Here is a 27,723-nt window from a genome sequence, read left to right on the forward strand (position 1 = left end):
TATTCTAGCTAGTATCCATCTGTGAGAGAACAAATTTTGAGCGACATTTTGGAGGACGACATGTCAATGGATATATAAACACTGAAAAACGTGTGTACACACAGACTCAACTCAGCTTCAAGGAATCGTTTCGTTTAGAAAAAAAATCAGTTCAAAAAGATGTATTCATCAGGGCATTTACACAGCACTTTTTACAATGCTGGGAAGAAAAGCTGAAGTGAAATCATATCCAGCGATATAGAACTGGTTACAGAAATTATTCTACATCTATTCATTCCCCACTGGAGAAGGAATTTCTAGAGTCTCTTGAAAGGAGCCTGTGATGAATGTAAATGTCACATCCAGGGACTAAATTTCAGGAAGCCTTAACTAAAGGAATACTCATACAAGATTACAGGAATGTTTGTACAAGAAGGATGCCAGTCAAACATCATTACTGACAGTGGAAAATGGAGAAAACTTAAGCGTCCACCATCAGGAAAATTATGCAGTAAATCACGGCGAGCTGTGGGCTCTGAGGGGGCCGGTGTTTCGGCATGGTCCAGGGCCTTGTCCACAGCACTCTCTCACCAAAGGTGTCCTTCCAAAAGAGACCACACCTGCACATCAGGAGACCCCTTCCACTGTATCTGAAAGGACCGGGTGAATCTGGAGTGGGAGGACGTCTATGATATACCCCTGAGTGAATAAAGTGAGCTGTAGAAAACATATAGTATGGCCTTAATTTTCAATAAAGCATATAAACACACACATATATATAGATTTCTCATATACGTGTATGTATGTACATATGTATGTATGTGTATATATATATGTCCTAGGCATAAAGGTCATGAAATATATACACATTGTCAACAGCTTTTACCTTCAGGAAATAAGGGGAAGGGAGGTAGGGGACTTTCGGTACCACCACGGTTCTCTTTTCAGTATTTCAGTAAAGTATACTTGGAATTTAAAAGTTTATTTTAGTCTGAAGTAAAATGGACGATGCCTCCACAAGACAGAATTCTATACTGGTCATTAAAAATCATGCCAGGGGAGATAGAATATTGCAGAAAAAATATAAAAAGCCGAATGGAAAATGGAGTTCTCCACACAGTAAACAGGCACAGAGTGCTCGCTGGTTTTTATGACAGAGGTGATACACACTGACGAAAAGGACAAAAATAGACGTTAAAGTGTTAATTATTATCTCTGAGTAGTGGGACCAGGATAGCCTCTCTTACCCCTTTTTTCAGACTTATTATATTAAAAACACATTGTTTTTCATCTGAAAAAAAGCATTTTTAGATGTCTAGTACCACACATTGGAGAAAATACACGAGTACTTACAGAAACAAGTAACTAGGAGACACCGCAGTAGCGTCGCACAATGTGGAACGGGCGATCCTGAATAACACCGCGCAGTTACGTAAGGACCCACAAAGGGAGAGCACCTGCTGTAACAGGACGCGGTCCCCTTCTATTTGTCAGTTGTGTCTTCAGGGCTGAGGCAGTTCTGAGCACGGCCAGTGTCACTGCTGGTGTCTGGATGGATGCCACTGGAGGTAGGGGCACCTGCAAGCCGAGACGAAGAACAGAAATCATCCTCTGCTTTTTCTGTCTTGTTTCTTTGTTACTTTATAAGAGAGGCATAAATAAGATAAACTGTGAATCTTCCCTACTGAAATTTCAGAAATGAAACCGTTTTTAAAGTCTACACAGCTTATATTCTGCCTATAACTGTCTTTTAAAACAGCATCATATTTATTAAATGTTAATTAACTCAATTAACTCCCTGTTGAAACCTTCTATTAAAGAACATGAAATGCACTACGTAAAAGCACCACGCCTGCAGTGACTACCTTAGCTGTCTTGACGGCAGTGCAGTCAGCACCCACCATCCCGTGGCCCTGAGCTCCTGATGCTGGTAAGAGCACGCTGCCGCCTCAGATGGAGAGAAACTGTGAAAGCATTCTCTGAAATGTACAGCACTGACAAAACATAACTGAGAAATCACAGGCTCCTTTGAGGCTGTCATTTTCTGTTCCTGGCCAACCCCGGTCAATGAGCAGAACCACCCCATTCCTGAACCATGGGACTCACGTGGGAAGCAGTTTTGGAGAAATTTCCAGATATAGAATGTAACCAACTATACATAGAACTCTGACAAAAGAAACGATGAAATACTCTGATTTTGGAAGACAGTCAAAATATTCTCCTAAGCCTTAGTAGCAGGAAAGACTGGGCTTCTCCTAAGCCACTTATTTATTTCACAGCCAGTGAGCATTTCCCATAAACTCTGTTACCCTGTGTCTGGTGGGAGCCTCAGGCACACTCTTGCTGTCCATCTTATAAATGACAGGGCAGAGGTGTGTGTCTCACGTCTGCAACCCTCAAACAGGCTCGCCTCCTAGCCTCACTGTCTGAACTTGGCCCTATTTTCTCACCTGTTTATTTGGTATCTGTTCTTCTCTAAGCTGCCTGAAATGCTTCTTGGAACAAGTCAGAAGAACGAGTGGGTAGAGAAATGGACAGATGGACAGGTGAGAGATGGGCAGACAGACAGAGAGACTCCAAGAAAAGGGGAACAAAGAAAATTTCCTATGCAAAACCCTCTTCTAGTCTGGGAAGAAAACCACCATGGAGAAGTGTGAAGAGGCAGGTAGCTTAGGACTGTTTCTTGGATTCCATGAAATGTCACACCAAGAGACGAGAGGGTAGAAATATAAATAATAAAAGAAAAAAGCATGCATGCTTGAAAAATATATCTACAATATGTACTTACTAAAGAATACATTCAAATAAGCAGGGCCAAATAACACAATCCTTGGGTATTTACAGAAGTGGGAATCCCACCTCCAAACCACAAGGCATCCCTTTGGAGCACTGAGAGTCTACACGGGGCGGTCATAAAGCCGTCTCCGCAAATCCATTCTATCCTGCACTTATGAGGAACGAGCAGCTGTGCTCGGGCTGCCCACGCGCATCATTTACACCCCTCAGCACCTCTACGGGGGAGGGACGCCTAGCGAGCCCCGTCTCTGCAGGACAGAAAACAAGTCCGGGAGAGGCTAAGCCGACCTACCAGTTCTCCAACTCACAGGGCTGGTCACTCCAGAGCAGGACTCGAACTCGGACCCATGTTTGTAACCACAGTACTACCGTCATTTATGTGCTTTTTGTGTGTATAATTCATTTGTTTCCGGCATGAAAGGATATTTAATTAATGTTCGGTTGTCTTGTCTATCTCATTAGCTCACAATCAATCTTTATACTGTTCAATTGTACTCTTTTCCCCTGGAGAAAGGAACGGAAAGAGCAGGGGTCAGAATGAGGAGGGGCTCCATTCTTTATCTGGTACCTCATCTCATCCAAGTCCCCAACGAGGGAGAAGGAGCAAATGTTCTCTTCATCTTTTAAAGAGAGGGCTCCACTGAGGGTGACTTTCTCAATTCCAAAACCAAGGCTGGGGGCAGGGCACATGCAGCAACAAGAGCAGTATCACCTGTAGGAAGGCGAAAAGAGCTCACGGGAGGGCTCCGGTGGTGTGACTCATTTAATTTCAATCGATAAAAAATACCACAGTCTAAAAATACTAGCATGCAATGGATTTGCTCTTTCTTGATATCTAGCAAGTTTCCACAGCCCCCATGTAACATTATCATGTACCAGTGAAAGGAAGAGTCTACAGACAGGGAAAATCAATGCCACAGGCAGGCTGAAAACCAGGCTGGAGGAAAGGAAGAGAAAGGGCATAGTTAAGAAGAGGGGAAAGGCTGAGAAAAAGACATCATCACAAGGACTCTCAAGCATCATCCAACAATCATATAATCATTCATTCAAGAGAGAGTTACTGAGGTCTTATTTTGTGGAAGATTTTACAGAGGGCAAAGCAAGAGCACAGCGTCCATGGTGGCAGCAAGTGGCGGGGCTCAAATACACTTCTGATCCCGGTACCTTGCACACTTGTCCTCAGTATAAAGGCAAAGAAAAAAAAGTAAAATAATACTCTGTAAACTCAACGCATTGCTGAAAAAAATTAAAGAAGACCTAAATACCTGGACAGACACACCACGCACATTCCTGGATCAGAAGACAGCGCTCTTGAAATGGCAGTGCTCCCCAGAGCGATCCATACATTCAACGTGGTCTCGATCACAATCCCAGCAGGCTCCTCTGCAGAAACTGACAGCTTGCTGCTACAATTCATATGGGAATTCGAGGGTCTAAGTGACAAAAACATACTTGAAGAAGAAGAACAACATGAGAGGACCTGTAATTCTCAATATCAAACCTTACAACTGTATCTCCAGGTGAGGTTAGAGGCCATCTTTAAGTTATTATTGTTTTTATCCTTATTTTCCAAATTCTCTACAATGAATATAACTGTTACAATATGAAAACTAAAAAGTAACGTACCTTTTAAAACATGCACACCGATTCATTCATTGGGAAAAAAATATTTTAACTATAAAGAGTTAAACAAATATCTAGTGAGAAAGGACTACTTAAAAAAAAGTGCGTTTAAATTTTTCATAAATTGAAAACTGAAAAGCACAAACACATCAAGTTTCTAGGGAGACCGATGCAACATATTAATAGTTATTTCCATAATTCTAATTTAACAATGAAAACTCAAGAAAGGGAAAACTGTGATTGACAGCCAACTGCAAACACATGGAGAGCAAAGGCCTAGAAATCACAGTTCCTTTAACTCTGCTACTGACTCAATAGGAGAGGAAATTCCTCACTGAGGGGACAGTGGAATCCCATGCATAAGAGAGGATACACTGTACAAACTGCACTAGAATCGGGGGTGATTTTCTTAGAAGAATTCTAAAGTTACAACATTGCTGAAAAAGTATAAAAACACTGACAGACAGATTAAAACACACAGTCATATATATTATATAGAAACATATGAAGTCTGCTCCCATGTTGCATAGAAATACAAACATAGTTGTTCATTTATGGGCACTGATTACTTTATCCCAGGTAGAATATTTCAACTAAAACAAATAATCAATAATACACTCTTCTTGTCAAATTTAGTTGATAAGTTACTCTGCTATGTAACCATAATGTGTATAAGATAGATCTAAAGTTAGTGAAAAAGAGCTTTGTATGGTTTCTTGAACTCTCCTCAAAATTCCAAGCTTAATTTTAAAATAGAACTGAGCAGTATTTCTATATGCTCTTTTCCCTCGTGAAATGAACAACACAGTCTGTTGTCCAAATACTGTCCTTACAATGATTCACGAGCACCGTATCCTAATAAAACTGCTGGACAGCAAGGCACTATCCAGACACTGTGACCAAACAAATGAAACACAAAGAAGACAGTGACCATATTCTGGAGGGCTTATAATCTGTGTCAACACCGGGGTTTTTATTTGATTGGGTTGATTGGGTAGCAAAATGAAATCAATCAGGTACTTTCTTCTTTGAGCATTCTGTAAGTCATGACTGTTTTTAGTGTCATGAGCAGGAGAGACTTAAGCATGAATTGATTGGGTCAACTAGCAACAATCATCACTCGAGGGTGAGTAATAAAGAAGTTAACTGATAGCAATGCTTCTGCCTACATGAGACCTAAAATAAAGCTACACTGACCTCTGCAAGGAAAATGAGGTGATGAGGTCCCCAATGAGAAAACAAACTAACAAGAAATCAAAAAAGGAAAGACTTTTTCATTAACGATTCCAGGAAGGAGTGGAGCATGGAGGGGAAGAGCACAGATGCTCGGGACAAACATGAGGGTCTGAACTCCCACAACACTGGGTAGCTGTAACACTGATATGTCAGTGAAATTTTCTGCATCTCAGTCTCCTATCCACAGACTGGGAAGAACAACAGCACCCATCTCCTAGAACGGTCCTAAGAATTAAGTTATTTTATATATAAAAGTTTAAATAAAATACCTCGGATTTTAAATATTACCCCAAAAGCACAAGGAACAAAGAAAACAGAGATAAATTGGAGTTCATGAAAATTTAAAACTTTGCTTCAAAGGACACCATACAGAAAGTGAAAAAAAACACACAGGAGAAAATTTTTTCAAATCATTTATCTGATTAGGAATTTGTATCTCCAAATAAGAAAAAAACTCCTACAACTCAACAATAGAAAGGCAACTCAATTAAAAAGTGAATAATGGATCTGAAAAGGTATTTTTCAAGGAAAATATACAAATGGCCAATAAGCACAATCAAACGATGTTCAATATCTTTAGCTTTAAGGGAAATAAAGTCAAAACCACTAGGAGAAACCGCTTCACACTCACTACAATAGGTTATAATTAAAAAAGTGTAACAAGCAGTAATGAAGACACAGACTAATTGGAGCTCGCAGCCCTTGCTGGTGAGGACGTAACACAGCGTGGCCACTTTGGAAAACAGCCTGGCAGGGCCTCAGAGAGTGAAATGTTTGGTTTCTGGATGACCCAGCAATTCTGCTCTCTGGGCACACACATAAGAGAACTGAAAAGAAATGTCCACATAAAAACTCCTACAGGAATATTCACGGCGCCATTATTCATTACAGCCAAAAAGCAGAAACAAAAAAAATGCCTATCACCTGATGAATGGGTAAACAGTGGGTCCCAGCCATACAGTGGAATATAATTCAGCAATGGCAAAGCATAGAGTACTGACCCAGGCCGCAACGTGGACAAAAATTGAAAACGTTACTCAGTGTGAAAGAAGTCAGTCACAATAGACGGTTCCATTTACTTGAAATGACTGGGTTTACATGAAATGTCCAACACAGGCAAATCCACAGAGAGAGAAGAGTGGCTCCTTGGGGCTGGGGGAGGATGGGGAAAATGGGAAAGACTGCTTATGCGTACGGGGCTTCCTGTTGGGGGGATGAAAATGTTCTAAGATTCACTGGGATGCACAATTCTCGGCATAGGGTAAAAACCGCTGTATATGTTAATGGGTGAATTGTATTAAAACTGTTAAGAACAAAAGCCACCTCGGGCCAGTACCTTCCCATAGTAAATGCAAATTGCGAGCTTTTATTACAGGAAGAAAAACTGCCCTCAGCATGAAAGCAGGAGATCAGCAAATGTGAGTTAACCGAAATTGGATAAGAGCATTTCACTTGAAACAGTTGCTGAGTGTACATGAAATATTCACAAATAGGAAAATCAGTTTGACATCACGAAGAAGCATTCTGCTTCAAATGATGATCAAGGATTCGGCAAGCCAGCTGCTAGAAATGACCAGAGAAGAAACCTGGTTCTTCAAACAAGCACCAGAGCCAACAAGGAAATGGTGGTGAGGAAAGCAGGTGGCCGAAAATCTGGAACAGTTTGCTACAAGTAATTACTCCACTGAAAATTCAAAAGTAAAATGAAAATGATGCAATGCTGTGTTGACCTCGCATGAATGGGCTTCCTCCGGTGCTCCACAGTTCTGTTATCCCAAATGAGAGACTCAGGAGTATCAGCATGGCTCCTGGGAGCCCCAAGTGACTGCCCACCAGCACGCTGACCACCATCACATCTGCCAGGGTTGAATTGTAGAGAAGAGACCAACTTCTGAAAGGCACAGGAAATGTTGACAAGGGAAGAAAAGGCTGTGGTCAGTCCTGGGATAGAGGCCCTGTGAGCAGAGGCCAGAAGGCTGCAGGTGAACCACAAGGAAGCAGATCTCAATTATGTTCTCTCTCTCCCTCCGGTAGGAGAGATAAAACTGCATCCTTCTCACCTGGAACTCTGAGTTCTGGCTGGCAGAAATCTTACCGACACGGAATGATTATTCAAGACAGTGGAAAAAGTCCAGAAATCGATAGGGAGTAGGGAGCCTACTCCACGAGCCTCTCAAATTCTCCCATATTTACTGTGTTTAATCAAAGGAAATAGTCATTAACAGTTGTGTGATAGTAAGCAGGAACTTGGGCAAAGTCTGTATGAGACAGAGATTGTAGAATCCACCAGGAGTGCATAGTCTTAGTGTATCTTTAGGGAAGTCATGGGGTGAGAGGAACAAAATACATTCTTTAGATATGTGAATTACAAAGCAGACAACCAGACCAGCCAGGTCCTTGTTGTGGGGGTAACAGACTATCCAACAGCACACAAGCCCAGCTTTTATAGCTGAGGTCCTGGGTCCTTGCTTTGCAATGAGCAGAGTGCTATCTAAAACCTCAACTATGCAAGCAAAGCATTGTCTCTGCTCTTTAAGGCAAGGAGACAGGAGTGAGGATGCACAGGCCCCTGCTTGCAAAGCAGTTACTAAGCATATTTTTTCTTCTTAAAGTTGACAGGCGGCTGGGGTCTGTTACAATTTGTTAACCCAATCAAGGGCTCCCAAATGGAACCATTATGGAGAACACCCTGGGATGACAAATCCTGGTTTTGGGTCATTTCCTGCCAGCTTCAGCCACTCTAGCAGGGTCTAGGCACATCCCTGAATAATGATCCCACAGAACCACCCACATTCTTAACTCCTGGTGCTTGAAACTTAATTTTAGCTCTACACAATTTAAGTAGAAAAGTTTCAGAAACAAAAGATATTATATAATTTTTATAGCTCATCATAGGACTGATTTTTCTTATTGCTCTAAGCTGCTGCTACTTGGTAAAGCACCTAACTCTGCAGGTGAATTCAATACTTTCCATTGTGCATAACTAGCCAGTTTGGTCTCGCTAACTTCTATTGGTCAAATACCGATACACTTAATTGATTTCATTTTTCATCAATTTCAACCGGGAGGAGAGGGAGTGTCACTCTTTTCCTCAGCCCACCCTCAATTCTTTTATCATCAGCAACTCAGGCCTCCTGAAAACAAGACAAAGCATTTGTTTCCCTTCTTCTACACTTTCCACAAACCCAACAGAAAACATCAGCCTGAAGATAGAATTCAACACAAATGTTAAAACAAAAATCTATAAACCTGAAGTATTTCCATCTCCGAATCATGATACACAATGACATGAGAATAAGTGTGTCAGGCACAAAGCATGCGTGAGCCTAACCACCTGATATATATTCTTCAAAGGAAGGAAGGTTTTCGTATGTTTTATTATCACTCTTTGTCATTGTTTCTGATTAAGCCAAAAAATAGTTTATGAAATAATTTAGCACTGCAATAACAGATTTTTGTTGTATCAATTACAGAAGACATTCAGAGGGGATGGGAAAACCCACCTCTGTAAAAAATGCAAAATATCTTCCCCTGTTAAGAACACGTATACAAAATGCAACAGAGAATTCAAATTCTTGTGGAGAGGAGCAAAAGCCACAGAACCAAAGCAAAGTAATACTATGAGTGAATTCAAAATTCACTGGACAAACATGCTCAATGCATTCAATGAATTTTAAAGGCACACTGCAAAACATTCACTTAATGATCTGCAGGCTAGAGGAACAATTTCACTCTTTAACAGACAGCAGAAACCAATAGGGTGCCCCACCAAACTACGACCAAAGAACAATCAGGTTTTTAAAAGTTCTGACAAATCAACATGTTCTAAAGATCAAAATCCAAAAATTTTAAACATTCATAATGTTTCACCATAATGTTCACCACAATGAAACAAGCACTTAAAAAAACAAAAAACCCAAAGAAACTAAGCACATAGATCATGTACCTGGATCAATGAGCACTTCATGTACCACTGGAAGAAAGAACAGGCTATAGCCTTTTACTTGAAAAATAAAACTACTTTCAAAGATAAACGCTAACACACATTTCATCATTCATGTTGTCTTGAAAAACCTGAGGCCCTTGTATCTGATTAGAAAAGCAATTCTGAGTAATAGTATGTTACATTTCAGTGCCAGTTTGCTTTAGAAGAAAAGAGAAAAGAAAAGCTACTGTTTCTCATATCCTGCATAAAGTGTGAAGTGCCTCCTTGCCTCTTTCTCCTCCCGTTTTCTAAGCTCATGCTCCACAACACTTCAGAAACAAGTATGAGAACCACTTATTCCCACCAATATGCCAAATGACAAAAGAAAATCAATTTATTTTTGTAAATATATGCCTATACCTTGAACTGGAGGAGAAAGGTATCAAAGTCTATATGGAAATTATTTCTACCTTCCTGAAATCACACACACAAACGTTCACACAGACACAGACACATACCCCCTGGATTACTGGGCACTTCAAAAGCTTAAGACTTACAACTTCTAGAAGATAACTTTGTAGTTAGTTTAAAATACAAAACTGTCAGCTTTTGAAAGCCTTGATCATCTGCTAAACCATCCAAATATCAAAGAGACCCAATTAGCCTTTTCTGTAGAATGTAATTTCCCATGATGGCAAAACAGACCCTAAGAAGTTCTGGATCCAAGTCTTGTGTTTATCACTAGCTACGATCGTTTTTAAGCACATTAACAGATTCAGAAATGTATGTCCCAACAACATTTATTCTTATTGAAATAGTATACGTGTTCAATTGCCTATACAGAGACTAGGTCCCATGATGGTGTTTAAGAGCTCTTTTGTGTATTGCAATGTGTATTTTTAAGTGCAGACAAGGAGAGTGGCTATTACTCAGTTGTAGAGCACCTGTTTAGCATGCACAATGTCCTGGCTTCAGTCCCCAGTACTTCCAAAAAATAAATAAAAATAAGGGCATATTTAAAAATAAGAATAAAGTTATAAAAAATACAGACTAAAAACCACTGCAATGTAAAAGCCACAATTACAATAAAAAAAAAGTGTTTCTATCAAATATTGACTATATGCCAATCACAGAGACAACCAGAAATCATACCTGATAACCATCACGTGTGATTCTCAGCAACCCTACTAAGTAGACATGGATGAGAAACCCGGCCCTGCGGATGAGGAGACGGGGCTCGGAGTAGCCGGGGACGCTGACCGTCCTGCTCCCCGGGACACCGCGTCAGCCCAGGGCAAGCGCTGACGGAGCTGCACAGAGGGGACTCCCAGCTGCATGGAACCTTGGGGCACTGGGGAGTCCCAGAAAACACTAAAAATTGTTCAGTGAAAAACGAGCTCAAATATATTACACTGTGCCACATCCTTTAAACAGGGAACATGACTGAGACCGTTTTGATGCCTCCGTGTCCTTTCTGTCATCATCAGTTACTTGCCCGCTCAGCGCAACCAGTGATTAACTGGACCCCATATGAACTGCACTCAGATGGAAGAGCTTTTAAAGTTGTTTTATGAAGTTTGTAGGACTCTGTCTATGCCTCACACAGGTGGTCATCCATCATTTCTCACCGGTGTGGATGTACCACCTGAAATCACTCCTTTCTGCTTTTTAAAGTCCCTTCATCTACTCCAGACTTTTCAACAGCAAAGAAGAAGCTCAACCACACACAGTGGACAGCTTCTCACCAAATGGACTTGAACAGCCCATCAGACTTCCTGGAAGCCCTTTTCTTCTATTAAACCCACTATCAGGTACTTCATCATTTTCTGATTAGTGGACTTGGCCTCTGACTGGCCTACTCAGAGAGCTCCCAGCCTCACATCCGGGTGTGGGATAGGACCCTGCTGTTGGGGGAAATCAGTGCGGAAGGCGGACATACTCCAGTCAGGACTGCATGGGTAGAAGTGCCACAACGTGCTCAAAAATTATGCAGTCAGCACCCCTGGGCTCCCATGGACTGGTTTCACATTAACCAAACTCATGAGACACTGATGCAAGAAAACCAGAAACTTAACTTATTAATGTAACAGAAGATGTGAAACTATGAACCAGGCTGCAATATCAGAGCTCAACCATGAGTACATTTTCTCCTCAACGGCCTAATCACGGGCAGGCAGTCACATGGCAAGCATGGACAGAAGCAGAGCAGGAAGGGTTTCTAGATTAACTCAATGGACTAAATTTCTGTTATACGAAAAGTTCTACTGCCTGGAAAACAATTAACGCTTATCACGGTGCACTCTTCGTGGACAGTGGCCGATACTCGACTGTGAGCACCTGTGTAACTCTCCTTTCTCTGTCTTTCTGGGCTAAATGATGCACAGAGGTACAGAGATCAAGGCATGCAGGTACATCTAAACAACCAAAGCTCATCTCTGTGAGCCTCAAAACCAGACAGCCAGGGTTAAAATACCAGCTCTGCCACTTACTAGTTTTCTGACTTTGGCCAAATTACTTACCCTCTGTGTGCCTCAATTTCCACACTGTAAAACTGGGATAACAATCAAACCTTCCTTACTCGCTTGTTGAGAAGATTGAAGGATTCATTTCTGTAAAACTCTCAGAAAAGAATGCAGCACATTTTTGGTGCTCAACAAACGTCAACTTAATATTAAAGTGATTTACAAGTCTCCCTTCTAATCATCTTCTGTGTTTCCTGGCTAGACTAAGTCCCAAAGGAAATCCTTATTTCTCCTTTTATAAACTCTTGGGGAGCAGCCTTCTGTTCCATCCCACCACCAGTTTAAACTGAATTAGGGGATGCCTCCTCCCCACTCCTCTGGGCCATGGAGAGTGCTTCTCCCTTCACAACCCTGACCCCTGGCCCACAGCTAGCCCTCGTCACACTAACAGAGTGAGTTGTGATTCCGGGGAGACAAGCAAGGCATATGAAACCCTTACTTTCCCTCCAGTGTTGGCCACCATTGGGAAGCAACCGGGATGCTCAGCTCCATGGCAGGACAGCCCTGTGCATGATGGGGCACATCCTCTCAAGGGAAGGCTCGCTGTGGCCCAGAGATACCTGCGACAGGGTGAGTCTCTACTTCTGGGACACAGAATCATGACACGCATTTTCCCAGAGCCCTGAAGTTCATGGAGAACGTGGCTTCATCAGTAACAAAGAACACATTTATCGCCTGCCTAGTCTTTTGTGTCATCTCTCAGTTGGCTGCTGGAGACAACATGTGTATAAGTATTGGATCCCCTTAAGCCCCAACATATATAAAGTAACAAAAAATTCTGTGGCTTAACGTTGGTTCAGGGCGACTGTGTAACAGTTCTAACTCTGCTAAATGCTAAATTATGGGTATAGGAACTATGGAACCTCCTCAAATATCTTTCATCATAAAACCAGCTTTTCTTATTTTCCTGTTTCTTAGTAATTGCCAAAGACCATAAATGATGGCTTCACAGAAAACAGCAGCTAAAGTTTAAGAGCCCTCTTGACATACACACTGTGGGAAACACTTTACATAATTTCTAATTCTCACAATTCTACAAAGCAGATACCAGCGTCCCCATCTCACAGACGAGGGAAAAACTCAGAACGAACTGACTCAGGCTCACGTGGCTCAGTGGCAGCACGTGCACGCAAACCCAATTCAAAACACTACACCCCTTCGTATATGTACCAAATCACCTCCCACCAATTAACAGACAGCGGCGGGGTCAATACTCAGGGAACTCAATACACTTTTCACCTTTAAGGTGTTCCAGAGGCCACTTCTAGCTCTTTTTTAAAATCCTGGCTCACTGGTTTCTAACACTGGAAGCAAAGTCAGATTTTGCCACTGTTTGCACAGCAAGTCTGAAATGTTCACAGCGAGATGACAGAATAAAACTAAGATATAAGCAGAGTAATTTTTACACGTAGAGAGACACAATGGAAATTGTGCTATTCTGAAGCGTTAAGCAAAGATATCAAAATAAAATCACGTTGTTTAAGCCTTCTTTGACAAACAGGAAAATTAAGACTGTAAGAAGGTGCATCTGTGCCACCTATGGCTAAAAAGACCTTCCAGGTTGCCGGGAAAGATGCAACACAAAAATTGCCTGTAGGATCAGAAACGAGAATCAGGTAACTAAAAGCTTACGTACCACATACTACACTTTGATTCGGGGGAAGGGAGGGGTATACAGTATTTAATCTGATATTGCTAATAGTCCTGAATATAAACAGAAGACATAGGCTCATGGAAACTCATCTTAAAAGAGGGAAGAATACAGTCCAGCCACTTCATTTTACAGGAGGGGAGACTGAGACCTGGGATCTGTCCTCCTGGCAATCCGCAGCAAATCTCTCCTAGGCCTCATGTCTTGCACTGTAGCAAAAACCAACAGATCTGTACTACGCCTACATTCATAAAAGTCACGTCTGTATTTTTCCAACAGCAGGTTATCTAAGTATCTTGCAAAATACTTCTCAAAGAGCCAGGATATCATACAAGTTTGTTGAAATACAAAAACATTCATTTACAAAATAAAACAGCATGAGCTTTATTCTCTCTATTAAAAAAGTGACACGTCAAATCAATGTTTTGATATTTTAAACCTGTTAAGAGTGCAGGAAAAAAAATCAAAATTTTCTTTAATCACAAAATAGAGAAGCTTACTCCCTGAAAATGATCAATGTGGACTTTCCTAAACTTAATGGATCTGTTCAGAGTCAGACGAATTTAAATGTCTGAGTGGATGGTTACACGGCAACATGAATTCTGAGTTGCAACAATACATATGCTGAGTAAATAACCTTCAAGGTCATCTGCTTAAGGCAATGTAACTAGTCCCTGTCTCACTGGAATGTTACAGATTTCATTAAAACTTCATACTGCACTAAAAAAAGAACCCTTGTTTCTTTAAACCATTTTCATATATATCATATATATACATATTGAATATGCATCAGAAATAAGCCACCCTCTTTAGTATTCAGAGTTGATCCTTCTAAACTATCTGTCATTGTGACAGCATATTTTTATTAAGCACCTCTTGGGTGCTTTGTATACAAGGCGTCTAACTCTCACAGTCAGACAAGGTAAACGATAGTACTCAAATTTCACAAATGACGAAATGTGCTTAAGCCATGAAAACAACTAACATATTCATCATCAGGAAAGAAAAGAGTAAGGATTTTACGTACAATAGTCTCTGACAATCTTTTCTTCCATACTAAGACTACATAAAACCAATTCAGTCTTTGTAAGTATTTCTGACAATAAGGGCCACTAGAGAAAAACAAGTAACATCATTAGCAATGGTTGGATTTTCAAAGCCCACTTCTCTTTTGCACTATAATTACTTTTAATGTTTTGCTGTTAGTGCTTACAGAGCACTAAATTTAAAAAAAAATACTAAATTTTTAAGTAACTACCTGAAAATAAAACATTTGTGAAAATGTACAATTTTAACTTATGCCACTCTGTCTCACTTTCTCACTGGTGTCTCTCCTTTCAAGGCCTCATCAGGCTGAGATCACAAAAATCGGTCATTTATGGGCTCAGAGGAGTTCGGGAAACAACTCAACGGGAGGATGATTAGAGGAGCAATTAAGAATGCATCCTGTGCAGCCAGGGTTCCAGCACCGAGCTACCCACCGCCAGCTGCGTGTGATTTGGGACAAGCTGGCCCATCTCTCAATCCCTCAGCTGCAAAAAAGGAGACACTGATACCTACCCTCCAACACCTGCTATGAAGTAAAACTTGAGGAAGGTATTTTAGCCTTAGGTAGGTGACCACTTACAGTGAGTTTGGTCATTATGATGATGAGGATGGCTGTTAACAAATTAAGCTAGACCAAAAAGGAGAAATCACCATAAAGGAGAATCATTTTAAGTCAATGAGCATTTCCTTTTGGATGGATTGCAGAATATTCTATTGATTTTTTTATTAAACCAAGTTTTGTCCATTAATTATAGATTTACAGGTTCATGGACAAGTCTCCAGAAAAAGAATTAGAGGCCTCTAACCTCTGAATATTAAGAAAGTAAAGTTTAAAAAAAATCAGGGGGGAGATTATACCTCATTTGGGAGAGTATGTGCTTAGCATGCATGAGGCCCTCAGTTCAGTCCCCGATAACACCATTTTAAAACTTTTTTTTTAAGAAATGGAGAATTACAGCAAAAAATGGAGGAATACAGAATTTTGTTAGAGACTCAACTCAGATTTAAGATGGGGAAAAAACATCTATTTCTGAGTGTGAAGGAAAAGCCCAGCTGGGCTAACAAGCTAAGTCACAAATCTAAGTGTGATAAGTGTCATTTTACTGATATAAGTTCTGCTGGGCTAACTTGTAAATCTAAAGTTTAGTGTCAGTTTACTGGGCTAACAAGCTAACTCGTAAATCCAAGCTCAACTAGCGTCAGTAACGTGATCTGTTCCAAATTGATAAGCTCCAGTGTACTGATTCCTTGCTTTATGTTGTTTCAACCTTATTGGCTAATAGCCCCATACTTGTAATTAACCCTATAAAACCTCATGTGCACGTCTTGGAGGTGCTCAGAGCTTCGGAGCAGAAGCCCCTCTGAGCCCACCGGCGTAATAAATCTGAGTACTCCAACCCTCCGAGTGGTGCTTGTTTCTTGGCTGGCCTGTCATTTCCGTAACAAGAGGAAATCTTGAGAACTATGTAAACTGGATCTGAGATGTCTAGTCTTTTAACATTATTCGCGAATTCATATTACCAAGTCTTAAAACTACCTGATAACCCACAGTGGTGATAGTGATCGTAACAGCTGCCAACGCGGATCGAGCTCTGGCTAGGGCTGCTGTTCTGACATCTCTGCCCCTGAGGCCTCACCAGGCTGAGAGCACTAAATCCGGTCATTCATGAGCATCTCGTGTAAGTCCTACATTTGTGCTTCTCACTCCCCCCTCACCAGCTCCTCTGAGGGAAGCACTGTTATCATCTCCCCCACCCGCAGATAAGGCCACTGAGGCACTGAGACTAAACCAGTTCCAAGTCACATCGACATTAAAGGACGTCTGTATTTCTGCTGTTTTGCTTTTGACAAAGGAATCTGAGATATCAATTCAAGGGAGGCTGTTGAATAATCGTCTGTCTGGTCTTCACCTCAAAGAGCAGATACTATAAATTCCTGATGTAGGATGAGGCTGCCGCCACAAACTGACTCAGCTTGGAATTAGTATCCAAGATGATGCAGTGGATACACGTAAATATTCACGAGTGTCAACTCCGCTCACGGGTCTGGGCCCTTCACTGTATGAACGGGGGTGAAATCCCCACCCGTGTCAGGGAGGAAAGCACGCATCTTCCATGTCTCACTCAGGCTTCACGGGCTGTTTCCCCCCACAGACTGTGCTCAACGATTAAAAAGCTCTCAAGATTTTTACACCGTGCAAAACTGAAAGACATTTCTGCAGATGGAGCAATTTCTCAGGCATAAACCTATTTTGCCTACACTTAGCAAGGGGGAAAAAAGAAACATGACTCTGCAAAGTCTCTGATCCTCACCACTCACAGGAGTAGAAATGCCACAGCACAAGATGACACTTCACATTGCAGGGTGAGAAAAAGATAAAGCCGCCCCAACAACAGGCACTCTCAGAGACAGCACTCAGCAGTCTTCTGCACACTCACGGTTGTGCAGCCCTCACCACCATCTATTTCCAGAACACTCCATCATCCCAAAAGAACCCCCTGTCCACTAGTAGTCACTCCCCATCCCCCCTCCACCAAGACCCTTGCAACCAACACCTGCTCTCTACCTCTGCATGTGCCTATTCTGGGCATTTCAGATCACTGAAATCAACAATATGTGGCCGTTTCTGTCTGGTTCCTTTCACTTAAAATGCTGTTATCAAGGCTCGTCCATTTTGAAGTGGCATCAGCATCTCTCTCTGTTTTTTTTTTTTTTGAAAACGTTAAAGTTTATTAGAAGGTGGTAAGTACTATCAAAAAGAGTAGAGTGGAGCATAAGGGATTGGGTTTCAAAGGGAAAAGGGCGGGTTGAGCAGTCAGGGTGGACTTCCCAGAACAGGTGGCCTTTTTCATCTTCCCCTTTATTTTTTTTTTCTTTTTTATTCACTCTTACGTCTGAATAATGTTCCACTACATGGAGATACTACATTCTGTTCATCCATTCAGCAGCTATGTATGGACGAAGTCCAGAAGAATGAATGTAAGAGGTGAGTAGCAGGGATGGCATTTAAGCAAAGGGCAAGATTTTCTTTAAAAAAAAAAAAGCCAACAAACAGAGGCACAAGGAAATTCAGTGAGTTTCTGAGCAAAGTGAATGCTTGCTTCGGCAGGACTACCGTGCAGGGCTGGGGCGGATATTGGAAGGAATCACGGTGAGGGAGTAACCTGAGAAGACGCCCCACTGCAAGCAGCTCAGCCAGTTCTCCTCCCTCATCCTGTATTTTTAGAGCCATGTTTCTGTGTTTCTCTTACTTCAAGTAATAGCACTTTAACTACACATCTGATCATCTACATCAGACCACCTTACCTCCAAGCCACAGAAAATCATTCACTGACCGGAGCAGCTCCAGGACATAACAGTGATGGATCAGGGAGTCCTGCAGCATTCCATCCTGCAGGCACAAACCCCACATGTGCCCCGTTGATGTCCAGAAAATAAAATGCATGGAAATTTCTCACTGCTGGTACACGACATCTGCCCCTAAATTGCCCCAAAATCTTGCTGGCAAAGCACTACTCAACCCTCTCACAACAAAACAAACAAACAAGCAAACAAACAAACAAAACAGCTAAGAAGGCAAATATAGGCCCTTCCATTGAAAACCAGCAACCATCAATGTTAGTATCTCAGCTGGAATGCTCCTGACTTCAAAAACCACTGCGCAGTTACTTTTTAAACGTGAAAGGCACATATGAATTCCACGTAGATGATATTACAGAAGGATTTTTCTTTTCAAAATTTCCAGTTGCAACATTAGCACAAGAAAGTTTATGTTTCAGCTTTCAAAAAATCAATTATCTTCCACTTTCTTAATGTTGATCCTATTATTATTTTTTAAAGGGAGCTATGCTGCATATTATAAACCAACTCTTTGGCTTCTGTAATCAAGACCTTTATGACCTCACTATTTCAGAGCAAACTAATGATGCTTTGAGAGGTGGGGCCTGGGGCGCTCACTAACAGCTCTTTAAATACTGATAAGGATGTGCTATTAAGTAATGCAAACGCTGTAACTCCACATTAACTCAGAAACCAAAGAAACTACACCAAAGCCTTACTTTATCATTTTTATATATTCCTATTCTTTTGAATATTAATGTTCTTAAAAGATATGTTTTTTTTGAGGAAGACAACAGCTGTATTAATTTTCTTCTCACCAAGAACGCAATTTTTATCAAGAATAAAACCCCTATGGAAATCCGAAAGACGGGACGTTTCTAGCTAAGTGAACATGCAGAACAAACCTAAATCCTATCAGATCTCACTCCAACGAGCTCAACAAATTCCTGGGCTACCCTGAAACTTAGCTCTTCTATTCCAAATGTTGGCTGAGCTAAGATAATCACACAAGGCAGGGAAGGAGAGAAGAGGAAAGTCCACCTAGCGGCCTCCATCTTTTTACTTCCAGCCAAAAGGCGCCGCTAGGGCGGCCCCGCTAACAAGCCCTCCCCATAAGGAAATCCGGCATCCACACTGCCCCTGCAGTTCCCAAGCAGCCCCGACGCCCCTCTCCCACGGGTCACCTCCCAGCCTGTGAATGGTCTTCTAATGACCCCCCCAGTTGGTGGCACCCTCCCCCTCTTCCCTGCTACACACACACACACACACACACACACGCACACACACACAGAGCCAGGGCAGCCTGCCCAAAGCACAAATTTGATTACATCATCCCCACTTCAAACCCTTCAGAGGCTCCCTGGTGGAGTTCTAGCCGCACCCCCGACACTTCTCGCCCAGCTTCACCTCAGTACCCAGGTCCCCAGTGACCTCAGGGGCCCACTGACCTGCTCCTACTTCCCACTTGCCTCCAGGCTCATTTTGAATGTTTCTCAAGGAAGCCTTCCCTCCCTCCAACCTCCGCACTTTGTTCCTCTCTTCCAAGAACATTCTAGGTTAAGTCAACTTCTGACACTGCTAAGCTCCCAAGAAGCAAATACATTTTGCTTACTAATGTGGGTCCACCCTCTCTCCCCTAGACACTCAGAAGTGCTAGTGTTATGAATAAATGAATGACGGGGTGGGTCTCAAAGGGAGAGACATACCTGCTGTCGCCCGTCCCGACCCTACTTTCTGTAGAATATCAGAAGCAAAACCAGAAGTACCTTTCCTGAGGGTCACTTCCTGCTGACACCCTTCACTGCCTCCTGTGACAGGTCTAGTAAAACCCAAACTCTTCCAAAGCCCTCCACCCTAGGCCATCTCCAGTGTCCTCCCCAGCAAGGCACCCTCCACCCTGGACCACACAAGACACTCTCCCCGAGTCCCCACCCCACAAGCCTCCAGGCCTCTGCCCAGGCTGCACCTGCCACGTGAGCCATCCTCTTGATGCCTTCTCCTGACTGACACTTACTATGTCCTCACAACTGAATGTACAGCCCATTTCTTCCAGGAAGTCCTCTCTGATAATGTCCTTTAGGTCTTGGCTGGGCTCCCTCTACAGCAGCACTGCATGGTGACCAACTGTGTGTTTGCCCGCTCCTTTGAGACCACGACCTCTTGGGGGCCATGTGGGAAGGAGTGAGATTACAAGAGGGGTGGGAAAAGCAAAAAGCATAAATCACAGCCCAAGTCCCAAGTTCAAGGATCCTTTCTCAGAAAAAAAGAATAAAATATTTCACAAGAGTGCAATTTGGCTACTATTTTTGTGGCTTGTGGACAGCAAGAGCTTGGTGTTCTAGTCCAAAACCCAGGTTAAATGCAAAGAAATGTATATATTCATATCCAAATGAAACCAGAGCTGCTCAACAACAGTTTGCAGTTAGAATTGAAAGGATCTTTGATAAAGGCAATCTCTCTCTCTCTCTTCTTTCTTTTCTGGCATCATATAATTTTAGAAGTATTTGCGTGACTAAGAGATGGCTACAGCCCGTGATTCTGCACTGGAGTGTTTGCGGCTGAGGAAGCCCAGATTACATTCACTGTGTAAATGCAATCACACCAACACACCGACAGGCGCCCTGGTGGTGGAGCTGATGTTCCAAAGCAGGCAACCTTATGTTGTAAGAGAACTCTAAATAGAAAGTAAGAAATGCAATGTTCTGTACTCAATTTCATTCGCTACATGGGCCATGAACTGATAGTACATCTTGTCTAATGAAATCCAAAAATAAATTGTCAACGTCGATTTTCTTCATCTGACCGTTTTATGCTAACTTTGGATAAGAAACCCTCACTTCATATGGAAAGCTCAGGCCTAACCTGCAGCACAGTTATATCCCGTGGAAGAAAGTCTATCAAGGGAGAACTGGAGAGTTTCCCTTCAGAAGCTGCTAAGTCTGGTTTTGCACCTGTACGTCATTTGCAACCACGTCATCGTCAAAGGAGTAAGACCTTACCTCTATGGGCCGAAAAGCACTGCGGTGCTTCCAAACCATCAAAGAACACTGAGCTTTGTGAAACAGTCCTGAGGCACATGAATCGCACTTTTTCTGAAAGGCTCCAAAACTGACCCCCTTCACCATTCCAGGTACAACAGGGAGGTACCAGAATTAGTAGAGAAAACATGCCCTTGAAGTCTGACAAGGCCCTGCTTGAATCCTGCTACAGCATTTACTAGCCGCTAAACGGACCAATTCCTTAACCCCTCTGAGAAGGCTTCCCAATCTGCAAAAGGGGGCTGCCACCGACCACCTGGGAGGCATGGATGTGAATGCAACACGCAAGTAGGGCGGCCGACTGGTACCTGACACGGGGCCCTGCTAGTTTCCCTCCACTGCCCTTCTCCCCCTTTAAACTTGCTCTGTTCCCCCTGGTAAGGGTCAAACCAATGGAACAGACTGCCTGATTCTTCTGTGTATCCCCGGATACATGCCTTACCCTTAGGAGGCCAGAAAAAGAACTGTCTCCTCCCCAGTCACTATCAATGTTCTTAAGAGTCTGAGATTTTTTAACTCTAGTTTGCAGGGAGACTATTCCAGAACTGTCCAAGCACCATTCTCCAGGTTGGCTCCTCACCCAGCGCCCATCCCTTTTCACCTCAGATCCTCTGTCTGATTGCCTTCTGTTCATGGGAAAGCAAGTCCGGTAGGTTGGGGACTCCCTAGGCCTCCCTCCCTCCCTCACAGGTGAGTGTGACTACCTTCTCCCCACTCCCCACTCCAACTCCAGCTTCTGAAGAGTCTCCCCTCCAGGACCCTGCACCCTCTGCATCGTCCCAAGACGCACACACGTGGCCACAACCTTCCCTTCAGATTTCTTCCTGGGTGGCCCTCCCCACCCCCTAGCCCCTTAAGGATAAATGGCATTGCTCTGAAAATCGCAAATGCCACTGACTGACACACCAAAGCTGAATGGTCTGGGCTTTCCTCCAACCGAGGCACAGCCTTGTCCCCCCTCAGCCTTAGTCTGCACATCTCAAGATGAGCTCAGCCCCCTATACGGCTGTGAACACCAGCTGAGAATGACGACTCCCAATGTGTATCTCTAGTCCGGCTCCTTCACCTGAGCCCCAGGTTCATAGACCCGAGTGCCTCTTTGAAGTCCTAACTTGGATGACAAATGGCATCTTAAATATCCCTCATGTCCACCATTTACTCTGGAATTCGATTCCTGGCAGGTACCTCCCAGGCTCCCCATTTTAGTAACAGCTCCAGAACCCACCTAGGTGTTTGAAGTCACATTAAATTTCCCCTGTTCCCTCCCCCTAGCCCTGCCCTGGAACCTGTCTTGTCATTTCCGTTGCTAAGCCCATCTCAAGACTGGTTCTGCAGGGACCACGGAAAGAACCCCACAAGCTCACAGCATGGTGCAGTGAGTCACAATCCTCCAAAGGGTGCTCCCTGGAGGGGGAGGCATCTCCTGGCTCGGGGCACCTCAGAAGGCACTGAATTCTCACAAAGGAGGCCCAGGAGAAGGGACTCAAAGTTCTCCCGTGGTCTGAACTTTGAAGGGCCCGAGGTCTGGGGGAGCTCCTAATTAGCAGACACACTTGCCAGTGAGCAGATGTGGATGGAGGAACCCAGGCAAGGCTGTTCTCACTCCGACCCCTGGGCCCTAGGGAGCCACGGGAAAAGCCTGTGTCCAGGGCACAGCCCAGCCATCAGAGATCCCAGCCTGCATTTGCCAACCCGGACAGCCTAGACTCCTTCTACTTGCGACACTTACTTCTGTTCTGTTCCCCCCAAGAATGTGATGGACTCTTTAAGAAAGTCTGGCCTGTCTCAAGCGAGACCAAGTCAGTGAAGGATGAAGTGCCGACATTTGGACCACAACATGAAAGGAGAAACAAGGCCTCATGGTCAGCATGATGGTGGTGGCCAAACCCTTCCCCCGTGTGAGATGAAACATGGTGGGGGTGAGAATCCAAGGTCCTAGGTCGGCCAAAGCTTCTTCCTACACGGCTGACTGGGGTGTTGGACACTCACTACCGCAAACTAACGACACGGCCGTCAATGGTGGATGTCAGCTGCAACAGACAACGAGTCAGCTACTTACTGCCAACATGGGTTAAAAGTAAAGGCCGGTGTAGGGAGGCCTGCATGGCTGCTGAGGCAAACCACAGACCCGGCTCTGAATGCCCACTGGCTGAAGCAGAGTGGAACCTACGGTCCCCTTTAGCGGTCCGTTTGTCCACCAGATCCAGGTGAGCCAGCCTCTTCGGAGAAGGCCATGTTGTCCTGATACTCAGAAAAACCAGCCTCATACAGGGAACAAAAGAGTGGCATGGATTTTAGAACCGATACTGCCCCTTTATGAAGGCAAAGTAAAGTAAATGGCACGGGGGAGTTGAATGCAAAAAAAAAAGTGACTGCTTCCTCCAACAGCTGTTCACCCCCGAGACGGCCACTTACTCACCAGTGACCACCGGCCAGGAAGAGCCATCACGCACGTCACACAGCGACAGCCAGGAACCGTGTGCTGAGCACTTTTGTGTAAAAGCAGAAATCGAGCAAGATGCTGCAGACTTTGACTTTCCAAGTTTAAATACTCCATGAAAAGAATCCCTCAGCAGCAGCCTAAATCAATTCGCATCTCACTTCTTCAAAACAAACAAATAAATTTAATAAGGGCACATTTGTCACTAAATATAAGGAGGACAAAACAGATTCCTCAAAGCAAGGATTTTAACAGGTATCAAACACCAATGGGTGATGTGCTAACAAAGCAAATATTCCAAAAAATTAGAAAATAAAAAGATGACTAGGATAATACAAGGACCAAGGCAGCTGTTAAGTTTTTGCTTTTTAAAGCGATGGAGACAGCATGGAGGGCGATCTAGCTATTTCCAATGCAGGGTGTGCACAGCCCACCTTTTCAGACGCAACAACATGCTCACAGGGCAGTACAAGAGAAAAAGGAAAAAAGAAAAAGAAAAGGTGAACAAGCGAAAATTAGAAACACACAAGAACAAAAATGACTTTGACAGCCTATACAAGAACTTACGTGAGTGTGATGAGGACAGGGACGTGGGGACGGTGACACCCACACTCACCTCCTGCTCCATTGAAGGCAGGGGCCTGTGGGGAGCGGCGCTGCCGGGGGACACCAACGTGGTCAGAGCCCCAAACCAAAACTCCACCTACATGTGTCTAGATAGCTTTTGAGCTACAAAATGTGGCCGCATTTCAGGCTGGACACTTTTACTCACTCCCACCAAGAGTAGCACGAGAGAATTAGGCTCTGCTCCTGTACCAAAGCATTGTTTTATAAATTAATGACTGTGGAATAGTAAAAGGAACAATGGAGTAAAAGTGACTGGAGAAGAACGTGCTTGACCCGAGCTCACTGGCCGCGTTATCTCCCTGACGTTCAGATGCTGGCTGGACGCTTATTGTACCAAAACAGACCCACCAGGAGGGAGGTTTAATGCACTGCTATATTTTGATGCCGAGAGTCATGCCTGGTACACGAGGTTCTGGGTAAACAATGGTGACAGTGTCAACCACTATGCTCTAAGCACACATCCAGTTACTCCGCCAAATCCCAAGGACAGACTTCAAAAGGCAAAATCCAGCTGGCATTCTCTGGTGGGTCTGCAGATTCAGAGCCAAGCAATTGCTGAGCAAAAATGTCACCAGTGACTCCTATGACAAAGAGGAGGCACTGGCCAGCAGGCTGGGGCAGGGCCCCAGGCTTCCACTGCTCACCAACCAGTCTGTCCAGGGGGAGAAGTTGGTCCCTGCTTACGTTTCTCCGATGCACCTACCTTGACTAATGCCTGGGGGCTCAGCAGGAGGTGACAGGTGAGGTGAACGGAGCCAGTCTGGGAGAAGACCGGTGCTGGCAGCTGTGCCTTCAGCAGGGCTCAGGCTCCTAAAACTGCCACCTCATCTCCAAGTAGCAGAAGGGGAGTGCGGACATGTAGATCACAGGGCCCTGTGAGGACAAGTACAGATCATGGCCACGACATGCCTTGCCCCTTCCTTAAGCCATAGAGGAATATACGGGGAGGAACTGAAAATTCAACCAGAGTTCGCCAGGCACCACACACAGGTGGGACTCGGGTCCCCTGTGCCTCTCACTCACAGGGCTGGTCTGGACTTTCTTTTTCTCAATTCTCTGGCATCTTCTCCTCCAACTGATCAACAACCAGAAAGTAGGATCTGATCTTAGCTAAGTTCAAGAATCACAGAACACCACCTCCACAGTGGGCCTGGCAGCACGTGCCAGGTCCTCCGACCGTCACCTGTGGGACCGCCATCAGCGCTCTCCAGACTCAAGGCCCGAGGCTGTAGGCCGGAGGGACACAACTTCCCTCACTCTCCTCAGCAAAGTGGGACCACTTGTTGGCAAAGGCATCACACCCTCTTCTGCCCGAGGGACAGCACGATAGACACACGGGGAAACAGAGCAGAAGGTGGGGTGGTAGGCAGCCCAGAAGAGCTTGTCTGCACTTCCGAGGCAAAGTGAGGCCTTTGACCTGATCACAGGGACAAAGTGAGGAGGAACCTTTCCCTGCTCTGTCCCATACCCTGTGACACGACTTTCCCTGTATAAGGAGTTCATTCGGAAGACCCTGGCGGTGTTTCTGATGTCCTAACCTGGCATGGTGGCTGTTGGGCATGAAGAGAGGGCCTGAGCCTTGCAGGTGCTGGGCCTAGGAGTCAGGAGACACCGGCACCACCCCCAGCTCAACCAGAGCCTCGTTATGTGTCTCGGGATTCAGCGTCTCATGTATAAGCAAAGGGATGAGACTGTCCCAGGGCAGGCTGCCCAACAGAAATGAAATGAGATCCATGTAAAGAAAGTTTCCCAGTTGCCATATTTAAAAAGTAAACAAAGAAACAAACAAACAAAAAACAATTGCTAGAAACTGATTTTAAGAACAGATCTCACTTATTCTACTGTATGTAAAATACTATCATTTTGACATGTAATCAATATAGAAAGTAACAAGATAGATTACATTCCTCTTACTAGATAAGTCTCAGCGTCTGATGTGCATTTGACTTACAGCACATGTCAGCTCAGACCAGCCTCCTCCCCAGCGCTCCTAACATCAGTGGCTGTGCCTACTCTATTGGACAGCAAGTCCAAGGGTCCCACCAGGGGTCCTGGCTGAAACGCGGGAGTAAGTGTCCACACTAACCCTAAAAGGATCTCTCTGAAACAAAGGCAGATTCACTTTTAAATGTCTGTAAACCGGCGGGCTGCACCTCCCTCCACCCTTGGCTACAAGACAGCTCTCTTCTTTGCTGATCCCTTCCTGGATGTCCGGAAGCAATCCGGCTCACAGCCAGGGCAGCCGGGCCTTCAGGTAGACTTACCTGATGTCTGTGTCCAGTCCCATGAAGTCCTCCTTCTCAATCAAGTTGCAGAGGAGGGGGATCTTGTCCCCAGACTTGTTGGGGGCCCTATCCAGCCACTTGGACTTGAGCAAGATGAAGAGTGATTCAGTGAAGTCCTCGATCCTCTTCTCCAACAACCTGCAGTCCTCGTAGATTGAAGGCCACGTCGGTGCGTGTCTGCTCGGCTACTTCCCCATGCAGCACAAAGACAAAGTGCTGAGAGTCATTAATGAGGTGCCATACAGCTCCTCTGCACTTGGAGCTTCTCGAAGGCCTTGGCCGAGAGGCAGTCGGTAATGGTGACAAGGCCCACTACTTTGCTGTGGGTCTGGGAGTTTCTCCACCCATTCTTGGGCGCATAGTGGTGCCTGTAGTGGATACAGAGTGCCCAATGGGAGCCGCACGGGCTGATCTGGCTCACCAAGTTGATTCGCTTATAGATGCAAAAGAAATTCTCTTCTGAGATGAACCCAATGGCTTGGACCACCACAAGGAGAATCTGGTCGTTCTCAGTGCACTGCACATAGTCAGGGATGCTCATGTTGCAGCCCCTGCCGAGAGGGGAGAGGAGATCGAGATACATACTCTGCTGTGGGCTGTGGTCCCCTCTGGGTTGTGGTGACATGGTGTGTACCAGCCAGAAGGCAAGGGAAGCCCAAGCAAAGCCGGGGGTACAGTTTGTCCTCAGCGTCTGCACATGGCTACCGTAGCTCGGATCACATTACCCAGCTTTTGGTCTAGGCTTCCTGCCCCTGCAGAGCAGGGTCATTTCTTGTTTTCTGCTCCAAGCACCTAGCCAGACCCTGATGCAAAGTCAGTGCTCAAAACTGCTGAATAAAAAAATGAACAAAGGAACTGCTTTCCACAACCCTTTAAGCAGAATATAAAGAAAAGAGCCACAGTGGGATCAAAACATCTGGATTTCAACTCCAATTTATTTGAACTCCTAAGCTGCAGAATAATGGATAAGAAAACTTGCCTTGGGGAGGGGGGTACAGTTCAGTGTTAGAGCACGTGCTTAGCATGTACGAGGTCCTGGGTTCAATCCCCAGTACCTCACTTTAAAAAATGAATCAAATAGACAAACCTAATTACCCTCCTCAAAAAATATTTTTTAATTCAAAATTAAAAAAACACCTTGCAATTGACCCAACACTGTAAACTTGCCTATAATTCAATTAAAAAAAAATTCCTTGCCTTACAAGAATATATCTA

At 44.1% G+C, this 27,723-nt stretch overlaps 1 pseudogene; it reads right to left on the reverse strand.

Moving 5' to 3' along the window:
- The window catches only part of LOC140694612 (melanocortin-2 receptor accessory protein 2-like), a 75,054-nt pseudogene that overhangs the window by 26,945 nt on the left and 20,386 nt on the right, over positions 1 to 27,723 (reverse strand).

The sequence above is a fragment of the Vicugna pacos genome, unplaced genomic scaffold, assembly GCF_048564905.1.
Source record: "Vicugna pacos unplaced genomic scaffold, VicPac4 scaffold_66, whole genome shotgun sequence".
Lineage (NCBI taxonomy): Eukaryota > Metazoa > Chordata > Mammalia > Artiodactyla > Camelidae > Vicugna > Vicugna pacos.